The sequence below is a fragment of the Carcharodon carcharias genome, chromosome 9 (assembly GCF_017639515.1).
Source record: "Carcharodon carcharias isolate sCarCar2 chromosome 9, sCarCar2.pri, whole genome shotgun sequence".
Taxonomy (NCBI): Eukaryota; Metazoa; Chordata; class Chondrichthyes; order Lamniformes; family Lamnidae; genus Carcharodon; species Carcharodon carcharias.
In genome coordinates, this window is record NC_054475.1 from 127,809,594 (window position 1) to 127,819,787 (window position 10,194).

Consider the following 10,194-nt stretch of genomic DNA (forward strand, 5'->3'; position numbering starts at 1 on the left):
GAGGGGAGCCACAGCAAGAATATGAGAATCAGGAGGATAGACCCAGACCACGGAGGCAACTCACTAGTCTGAGGGCCTACTGAAGAAGGCTCTCCTATTTACAGGTGAGTGAGAGACAATGCCATGCATGTCTGCACTTGTCCCAAGCTCTGGTAAATCACATAGGACCTAATGCCACATGGAGTGGGAGGCTGTCTACTGCCATTGGCCTTGAAGGTCACCACTGCCTCAATTTCTTTGCCTACAGATTATTCCAGGGATTCACAAGGGACCTGTGTGGCATCTCGCGGTCTGCAACAAATAGATGCATCAAAGTCACAGATGCCTGCAACAGCAAGACACGTCATTATGTGAGGTTTGCTCTTGGCGAAGATGGTGATGCTGTGAGATTCATTCCATTTGCAGTGATCTCAGGCTTCCTTTGAGTGCAGAGTGCAATCGACTGCACCCATGTGGCTTTAAGTGCTCCATGGCAATAGCCCCTAATGCTTATCAAGCATAAAGGTTTTCATTCTATGAATGTTCAGCTGGTGTCTGATCATCAGGAGCACATACTGTGTGTTTGTGCCAGGTACCCTGGGAGTTGCCATGATTCATACATCCTGAGTCAATTCCAGGTACCTCAGATATTTGAAGATCTTCAGTGTCTACAGGGGTGGCTGCTTGGGGATAAGGGGTACCCACTGAAATGCTGGCTCATGACACAGGTGTTATGTCCTCAGAGTGCTTCGGAGGAGAGATACAACGCAGCTCACAGCTCCACACAGTCCCTAATTGAGCAGACCATTGACATTCTGAAGATGCACTTCCGATGTCTGAACTGCCCAGGTGTGGCACTGTAATACACTCCAGATAGGGCATCCTGCTTCATCGTACTGTGTTGTGCCCTTCACAATCTGGCGCTGCAAAGAAGTGGTCCTTTGCTGGGGCAGAAATGGAAGAGGGTGAGAGCTCCTGGAGGATGAAGAGCAGGAGGACCAGGGACCTGAAGACACAGATGATTATCAGCTACCACAGGATGATGCCATCGAGAAATCAAAGTGTGGAAGCACAATGTGGAATATGTGCCCATGCCACTTTAATAGCTACCAGATTCCAGGAGGAGTAAAGTGGAGCAGGTGGGAGATGTCCATATTTCTCCTGGGCCTGATTGCCATTCCATTGCATTGAAAGGGATGTCCAACCAGTCACATCGAAGCTGGGTCAAAATCCTGGAACTCTCTCCCTAACAGCACTGTGGGTGTACCTACACCACATGGACTGCAACAGTTCAAGGAGGCAGCTCACCATCACCTTATCAATGACAGTTAGATATGGGCAATAAATGCTGGCCTAGCCAGTGATGCCCACATCCCACGAATGAATAAAAAAAGGTGTTCAGCATTCAGACTTGCACCTTCCAGCCTCATGATTGACCAAGCCATGGTCTCTAAGAATGTCAGCGGTGCACCCTATGTGCACTCGGTCTGGGAAGTGAGAGTCGACACAACAGTGGGAATGCTGCAAAAACTTACTTGTTGCACTTGTCGCCATGATAGTGAGAAATTACAGTGGTCAGTGGGATGAGGACAAGGTTGGGGACTTCCTCCTCCTCCCCAGGTCTTGACAACTCCCCCCACATCCCCTGTAAAATGTCAGACAGATTGAGGGTAGGTGGGAGGGACACCACCAGCTGGATTTTCCAAGCTTTCAAACCCGCCAGCCCATGTTTCCCAGAACTGAGCTCAGCACTCCAGATGGGTCCGACATGAAGCTCTAAAAATAAAAATCATTTTCTCCCCTTTGTATTCCAGTCCTCTTGAGATAAAGGCCAACATTCCATTCACCTTCCCCGAACAGCTCAAAAGTTCAAATCCCATCAAAATGAATTGTAAATTTGAATTCAATAAAACCTGGCAGCCTGAAAACTGGAATAAAAAATGACTACCACAGTTTTGTAAAACCTCAGCCACTTATCAGCTAACAGGTCAAACTTAATAGGTCAGATTACATGTCTTCAGTTTCACACCATGTAATCATCTCTTTTTGTCCTCAGAACAACCTGGGATGGACAACATGAACATACAAAATAGGAGCAGAATTAGGCCATTCAGCCCTTCAAACCTGCTCCGCCATTCAATAAGATTAAGGCTGATCTGCTTGTATTGTGAATTCCACATTCCCACCTATTCCCGATACCCTTTGATTCCCTTGCCTAATAGGAATCTCTTGAAAAGCAAAAAACTGTGGATGCTGGAAATCCAAAACAAAAATAAAAATACCTGGAAAAACTCAGCAGGTCTGGCAGCATCTGTGGAGAGGAACACAGTTACCGTTTCGAGTACGTATGACTCTTCAACAGAACTAAGTAAAAATAGAAGAGAGATGAAATATAAGCTGCCTTAAAGGAGGCGGGGAGGGGAGGGTAGAGCTGGATAGAGGGCCAGTGATAGGTGGAGATAACCAAAAGGTGTCATAGACAAAAGGACAAAGAGGTGTTGAAGGTGGTGATATTATCTAAGGAATGCACTAATTAAGGATAGAAAGCAGGACAAGCAAGGTACAGATAGCCCTGGGGAGGGGGGTTGGGGGGGGGGGGGGGGGGGGGGGGGAAGGTGGTGGTGGTGGTGGTGGGGGGGGGGCGGGGGATGGGGTGAAGGGAAGGGATTGAAAAAGGCTAAAAGGTAGAGATAAAACAATGGATGGCAATACATTTAAAAATAATGGAAATAGGTGGGAAAAGAAAAATTTATATAAATTATTGGGGAAAAAAGGGGGGGATCGGAAAGGGGGTGGGGATGGAGGAGAGAGTTCATGATCTAAAATTGTTGAACTCAATATTCAGTCTGGAAGGCTGTAAAGTGCCTAGTCGGAAGATGTGATGCTGTTCCTCCAGTTTGCGTTGAGCTTCACTGGAACAATGCAGCAGACATGTGGGCATGAGAACAGGGTGGAGTGTTGAAATGGCAAGCAACAGGGAGGTCTGGGTCATGCTTGCGGACAGAGCGAAGGTGTTCTGCAAAGCGGTCACCCAGTCTGCGTTTGGTCTCTCCAATGTAGAGGAAACCGCATTGGGAATGAATGAATGCAGTAGACTAAATTGAGGGAAGTGCAAGTGAAATGCTGCTTCACTTGAAAGGAGTGTTTGGGCCCTTGGACAGTGAGGAGAGGGGAAGTAAAGGGGCAGATGTTGCATGGGAAGGTGCCATGGGAGAGGGTTGAGGTGTAAGGGATGATGGAGGAGTGGACCAGGGTGTCCCGAAGGGAACGATCCCTGTGGAATGCCGCCAGGGGGTGTGAAGGGACGATGTGTTTGGTGGTGGCATTATGCTGGAGTTGGCGAAAATGGTGGAGTATGATCCTTTGAATGCTGAGGCTAGTGGAGTGATATGTGAGGACCCGGGGACCCTATCATGTTTCTGGGAGGGAGAGGAAGGTGTGAGGGCCGATGTGCGGGAGATGGGCTGGACACGGTTGAGGGCCCTGTCAACCACCATGGGTGGAAAACCTCGGTTAAAGAAGAAGGAAAACATGTCAGAGGAACTGATTTTGAAAGTGGCATCATCAGAACAGATGCGATGGAGGCGAAGGAACTGAGAGTATGGGATGGAGACCTTACCGGAAACGGGGTGTGAGGAACTGTAGTTGAGGTAGCAGTGGGAGTCGGTAGGCTTGTAATCGATATTTGTGGACAGTCTATCACCAGAAATTGAGACAGAGAGGTCAATGAAGGGAAGGGAAGTGTCAGAGATGGACCATGTGAAAATGATGGAGGGGTGGAAACTGGAAGCAAAATTAATAAATTTTTCCAGGTCCAGACGAGAGCATGAAACAACACTGTCCATGGTGAAGAGGAGGCGGTTGGGGCCAGGGAACTGAAATTGTTGATATGATGTAGGGTGTCAGGGGAATCACGGATGTAGGTGGGAAGGGACTGGACAAGGGGAGAGAGAATGGAGTCAAGATGGCAAGAAATGAGTTCCATAGGGCAGGAACAGGCTGACACGATTGGTCTGCTGGGATAGTCCTGTTTGTGGATTTTGGGTAGGAGGTAGAAGCGGGCCATCCGAGGTTAGGAGACTATCAGGTTGGTAGCTGTGGAAGGAAGATCTCCAGAGGAGATGAGGTCAGTAACAATCCTGGAAACAATGGCTTGATGTTCAGTGGTGGGGTCATGGTCCAGGGGGAGGTAGGAGGAAGTGTCTGCGAGTTGACGATCAGCCTCTGAGAGGTAGAGGTCAGTGCGCCAGACAACAACAGCACTACCCTTGTCAGGAATCTATCCACCTCTGCCTTTAAAGTATTCAATGACCCGCCTCCACCACCTTGTGAGGCAGAGAGTTCCAAAGTTGCACAGCCCTCTGAGAGAAAGAAAATTCTCCTCATCTCTGTCCTAAAAGGGCAACCCCTAATTTTAAAACAGTGTTTCCGAGATCTGGACTCACCCACAAGAGGAAACGTCCTTTCCACCCCCAGGATCTGTTCAGGATCTTATATACTTCAATCAAGTCACCCATCATTCTTCTATGCTCCAGTGGAAACCTTTCTACATCAGACAAGTCGCCAATTCCAGGTGTCAATCTAGTGAACCACCTCCAACACATTTACATCGTTCCTTAAATAAGGAGACCAAAACTGCACACAATATTCGAGATGTGGTCTCACCAATGTCCTGTATAACTGAAGCATAACATCCTTATGTTTATAATCAATCCCTCTCATAATAAAGGATAGCTTTCCATTAGCCTTCTTAATTACTGGCTGTACCTGCATATTAACTTTTTGTGACTCATGCACTAGAACGCCAAGATTCCTCTGCACCTCAGAATTCTGCAGCCGCTCTTTGTTTAAGTAATACTCCGCTTTTTTATTCTTGCTGCCCAAGTGAACAAATTCGCATTTTCTGACATTATACTCCATCTACCAGATTTTTGTCCACTCACTGAACCTATCTATATTCATCTGCAACCCTCTTATGACCTCTTTACAACATACTTTCCTACCTATCTTTGTGTTATCTGCAAATTTAGTTATCATGCCTTCACTCCCCTCAACTAAGTCATTGATATAAATTGTAAAAAGTTGAGGCCACAGGACAGATCCCACATGATCCCGCTGATCATCCTGCCAATCAGAAAAAAGACCCATTTATGCATACTGTCTGTTTTCTGCCAGCCAGCCAATCTTCTATCTATGTTAATATGTTACCCCTACACCATGAGCTTATTTTCCGCAAAATAAATACAATCTTGTCACATCAGTTCAATTCCAAGAAAAATATTTCATAAATATACAGCATTTTAAAGCTTTGACATTCAATTCATCATTCGATATAGAAGAAATTTTGATCCTGTTTTATTTACCTTGGACAGTACATACAATTTGATATTCTTAATAAACCAATGAATTTAATTCTGCCTTTTACTCTCCTGTATTTTGGATTCACTACAGTACCTCCTCCATTTCTGTAAGCCAGGTAAGGGAATCTCCAGACATTGCCCAGGCCCACAGCACAGCCAATCAATGAGAGTAAGTAGTCAGTCTTTGACGACCAGTTGCCTCGCTCCTTATTCTCATCACCCTCACTCACGTGTTCACTGGCGACAACCTGGGGGAGAGAAAGGAAATGACCAACTCAGAAATTAGACTTTCTCAGGCAGAATAAGCATTACGTTCAGACACTAAAGAAACACTGGGAAGAATTTTAACCTATCAGGGTGGGTGGGTTTCTATGCAGGCAGCAAGTTAAAACAGCTGAAACTGCTGGCATCTCGGCAATTTGGCAGGAAGCTGTTGACTTCTGCCTATAACAAAAACACGTTCTTCAGCAAATGAGAAAATCCCATGGGAGAGGCAGGTCTGCTGCTTCGATATGTTAATTTCGTGTTCGCTGCTGCTTAATCACATAATTGTTACGGTGCAGAAGGAGGCCATTCAGCCCATCATGTCTGTGGATTCTGACTTTAACTCTGCATGTGGACTTCCCAAGTTTCTCACCAAGTAAGGCAAAGCAAGAGGACAACGGGAATGGATGGAGCTGAGCAACTGACATAAAGGAAGGTCTTTAAATACTGAGATCTAAGAGTGACTTCTTTGCCTAAGTGTCAGACATTTGCTCACCTGACTTGTCCTGGAGTATGCTGTCACTGCTTTGAAGGTGGTTCCCAATATTTTGGAAGTCATTTCTGCTACTTTGGAATTTTTTTGCCTTTGAGCTACACTTCCTAGCTGTGACCTTCACAGGGGCATGAGAGCAACTTAAATGCTTTTATCTTCGACCTCAGATACAGAACAGGTGCAGGACAAGCAACACCAAAGGCGGTAGGAGCAACAGCAGCATGAGCAGCAGAAATCTTCTCCTCCCCCCCCAAGCTGCTTCCCAGGAGTGAGGGGATGAGGGCAGAGCTCCAGCTCACAGGAGATCAAAGCCCCTCCTCAGGGCATAGGCTGAGCACCAGTGCCCGCCCTGGGGGACTAATAAATGTCACTAACATTTGCAACCTCCTGGACGAAGACCTCCTCCCAGTGAGGCAGGTGGGCAACCATTGCCAGTGGCCATCAAGTTGACCAGAGCCCTGAATGTCTTCGTGTCTGCCTCCTTCCAGGGACCTGCTGGTGTGGTGCAGATTGAGAGATTTGATAACTATTACAAGTGCTTCTTCCAGGTGACAGATGCCATCAGAGGGTCCTCGGATTTGCTGCACTGTTTTGATGCCCATAGATCCAGAGAGTCATAAATTGTACACGCATGATAATCGAGGAGCTGTGAGGTCACCCAGCCAAAATTCATCAACTGCACAGGATGCCACAGAAATGTTCAACTAGTCTTTAACCACTGAAAGATTATCATGTATGTTTGTGTAAGATTTCCAGTGAGCTGACAGGATGCCTGCAGCAGTCAAATCCCTCACAAATATAAAAACAGGAAATGCTGGAAAAACTCAGCAGGTCTGGCAGCATGTATGGAGAGAGAAATAGAGTTAACGTTTTGAGCCCAATTTGACTCTTCTTCTGTCACAGATATTTTCACCTCCAGGTAGAGTCAGAGAATGGATCCTTGGAGCTAAGGCTAAAGATATGGCTAATGACACGTCTGAGAAACTCAAGCACAGATACACGGGGAAGGTCACAAAACAAGTCACATTATCACATCAGTTAAAATTGAGCAAGCAATTGGGTTGTTAAAGATGCATTTCAGATGCTTGGATCGATCAAGGATGTCCTTCAGTGTGCACCAACAAGGTTTCAACTGTTGTGTCTTGCACAACATAACGCAGCAACGAGGACCAGAGCTGTAGGTGGAGGAAGGAGGTAACTGCTTTGCATCTTCAGAGGAGGAGGAGGAAGCAGGAGGAGCCACAGTTGGAGCAGGATGGATGAGGAGGAGGAGCCTGAAAGGGCAGGGAGGTGGCTGTCAGCAGGGTCCTCCGCTTCCCAATGCCAGGTCACTCAATCAAGCACTGAATGCCTTTGAATGAGTGAGACCAACCCTCCACCCCCACCCCACCCCCCTCCCTCCCCCACCACCACCACCACAAGCAGCCGACAAGCAACCCTGACAGGGTTTGCTTTCCCGACATGGCGAGTCCCCCGCCCACCGTTGTCTGAATACCAGTGGCGGTGGGATGAGGCCCTTAATTAGGCATTAATTGCCCATTTAAGGGCCTCAGTTGGTGGTGGATTGGGAAGGCCATCCATGAGGCATTGTGCTGTGTGCTTACTCAGGACAAGGGTGGGAAAGTGGTGGGGTCCCTACCCGCTAGCCTTCTGCCTGATTGAACGCACCCCTGCCACCAAACTCAGCTCGGGAGAGGGCATTAAATTCCACCCGTAATGTGCACTTCAACATGTGACAACCTCACTACCTCTCCTGGTGGCCCCACCGTGGTGCGGGTATTTGAACTAATGCAGACTGCACATGGTTCCTGTGATGGTGCTTCCTCAGTGTGAGTGACCTCCTTTGAGGAGTATTCATCCTCCACTGGTACATGCTTCTGAGGGAAGCTTGAAGGACCTGTGAGGGATGAAAGTCACTTAGAACGGCTAAACTGGGATGGTTCTAAGTCATCACTGTGCAGATCATCACATTTCAGTGACTGAGTGAGTGCTGTATGCCATGGAGCTGTGTAATATTTAATTCTGCTACCAGGCAATTGGGAGACCCTTCTCTCTCCATCTCCAATGGTCAGGCATGTGGAGACCTGGGTTATCTCCAACAGCTCACAGCTTTTAAAGTGGAGGTGACTGGAGAGCCATCTCCAGTTTGCTACCTCTTCTTGGTGTACTGTGCTTTTGTGTACAGCAAGGAGAGAAAGAAGAGACATTTAAGGATGAAGAGTGAAATGTGTTGAGAGGATGGAAGAATATGTGGAGGGTCGTTGTGAAGGATGGGTGTGACACTGCAAAGAGATGAGGGTGATTGTACCAGTTACCGATCAAATGATGATGTGAAGAGGTGCCACAGCAGAGAGGAATGGCTGCACCTGCAGGCTGTGTTGCTATGAGGGGTAATGTGCAGGAGAAGATTGGGGAAGGCAGAATGAGCCTGCTTATACTTCCATGTGCTACACCACTCACCTTTCCTGCTCTGAGCAGATCATTGAACCTCTTATGGCTCTGTATCCAGGAGCGAGGCACCACACTCCTGCTGCTGTCCACCTGGGCTGCTTCCAGTCATGCCTGCTTGTTATCTAAAGTTTCTTTCTTCCTCCTGTTTGCAAGGCCACAGTGTCATGTCCAGGGACAGCTCGGAGAAGTGTAACGTTGCCTTGCCACATTGAACCTCTAACTGTGCATTTCCTGGCTCTGTCATGACACAGCAGTGCTTCAATTCTGACCCTGGCAGTGTTGTATTAAACAGTGAAGCCAAAACAGACAGCTGTGAGTCATCATCATGCCCACCCACTCTAATTGGTAGATAATCCTGAAAGTCAGATGCAAATGCAGTGATTCAGTTAAAAAAAAGGTCACTGACCAGCGTGCTGCTGAAACATCTGGATTCCTGATACACTGCTGCAGGCCACCTCCACCGAACCCCACAGAGACCTTATCCAATTAACTACAATCAAAATCCCCAAATCATCAGCACCTCTCAGAATTTTACATGAGTCTTTACCAAGGAGGTAGATGCTACGCAAGCCATGGTGACAGACGAGGAAACTCTGTCACTAGAAGGGTTCAAAATTAATAAGGAGAAAGTGTTGAATAAACAATTGGTATTTAAAGTTGACAAGACACCAGGCCTGGATGAAATGCACCCAAGGATATTGAAGGAAGTGAGAGCGGAAATTGCAGGGGCACTGGCCATAATTTTTCAGTCTTCCTAAGACTCAGGGGAGGCGCCAGAGGACTGGAGAATTGCAAACATTACACCCTTGTTCAAAAAGGGTTGTAAAAATAAACCCAGCAATTACAGACCAGTCAGTTTAACTTCAGTGGTGGGCAAGATTCTAGAAACAATCATTGAGAATAGAATTAGTAGTCACATGGAAAAATATGGGTTGATAATGAAGAGCCAGCATGGATTTCTAAAGGGGAAATCAAGTTAGTTAACTTGCTGGAGTTTTTTGAAGAGGTAACAGAACAGGTTGATGAGAGTATTGCTGTTGATGTGGTGTCCATGGAATTTCAAAGGGCATTTGACACAATGTCATACAACAGACTTGTGAGGAAAGTTAATGTTCACGGAACGAAAGGGTCAGTAGCAATGTGGATACAAAATTTGCTGAAAAGGAAGCAGAGAGTAATGGTCAATGGATTTTTTTTAATGCTGGAGAAAGGTTTGTAGTGGAATTCCCTAGGAGTCAGTATTGGGACACTTGCTTTTCCTGATATATATTAATTATCTAGATCTTGGTGTGCAGGGGAAAGTTTCAAAGTTTGTGGATGAAACAAAGCTGCAAGGAGGAACTTCAAAAGGACATAGACAAGTTGGTGGATTGGGCAGATAGGTGGCAGATGAATTTCAATGTGGAGAAGTGTGAGGTGATGCATTTTGGTTGGAAGAACATGGACAGACATTATAAAATAAGGAGTGAAATTTTGAAGGGGGTGCAGGAGCAGAAAGACCTGGGTTTATATGTGCAGAGATCATTGAAACTGGCAGGACAGGGGGAGAGAGCATTTAATAAAGGGTATAGTATCCTGGGCTTTATCAGTTGGGGGATTGAGTGCAAGTGCAGGGAGGTTATGCTGAATTTATATAAGACACTCGTT

General features: G+C 46.6%; 1 protein-coding gene across 1 annotated transcript in view; it reads right to left on the reverse strand.

The window, feature by feature from the left end:
• LOC121282468 (sodium- and chloride-dependent neutral and basic amino acid transporter B(0+)-like) overlaps positions 1-5,578 on the reverse strand; it is a 57,089-nt gene extending 51,511 nt beyond the window's left edge. The window contains exon 1 of the mRNA XM_041196171.1: positions 5,434-5,578. The gene's annotated coding sequence lies outside the window, so the exon portion shown is untranslated. The remainder of the gene's footprint in view (positions 1-5,433) is intronic.
• Between the last annotated feature and the right edge of the window lie 4,616 nt (positions 5,579-10,194).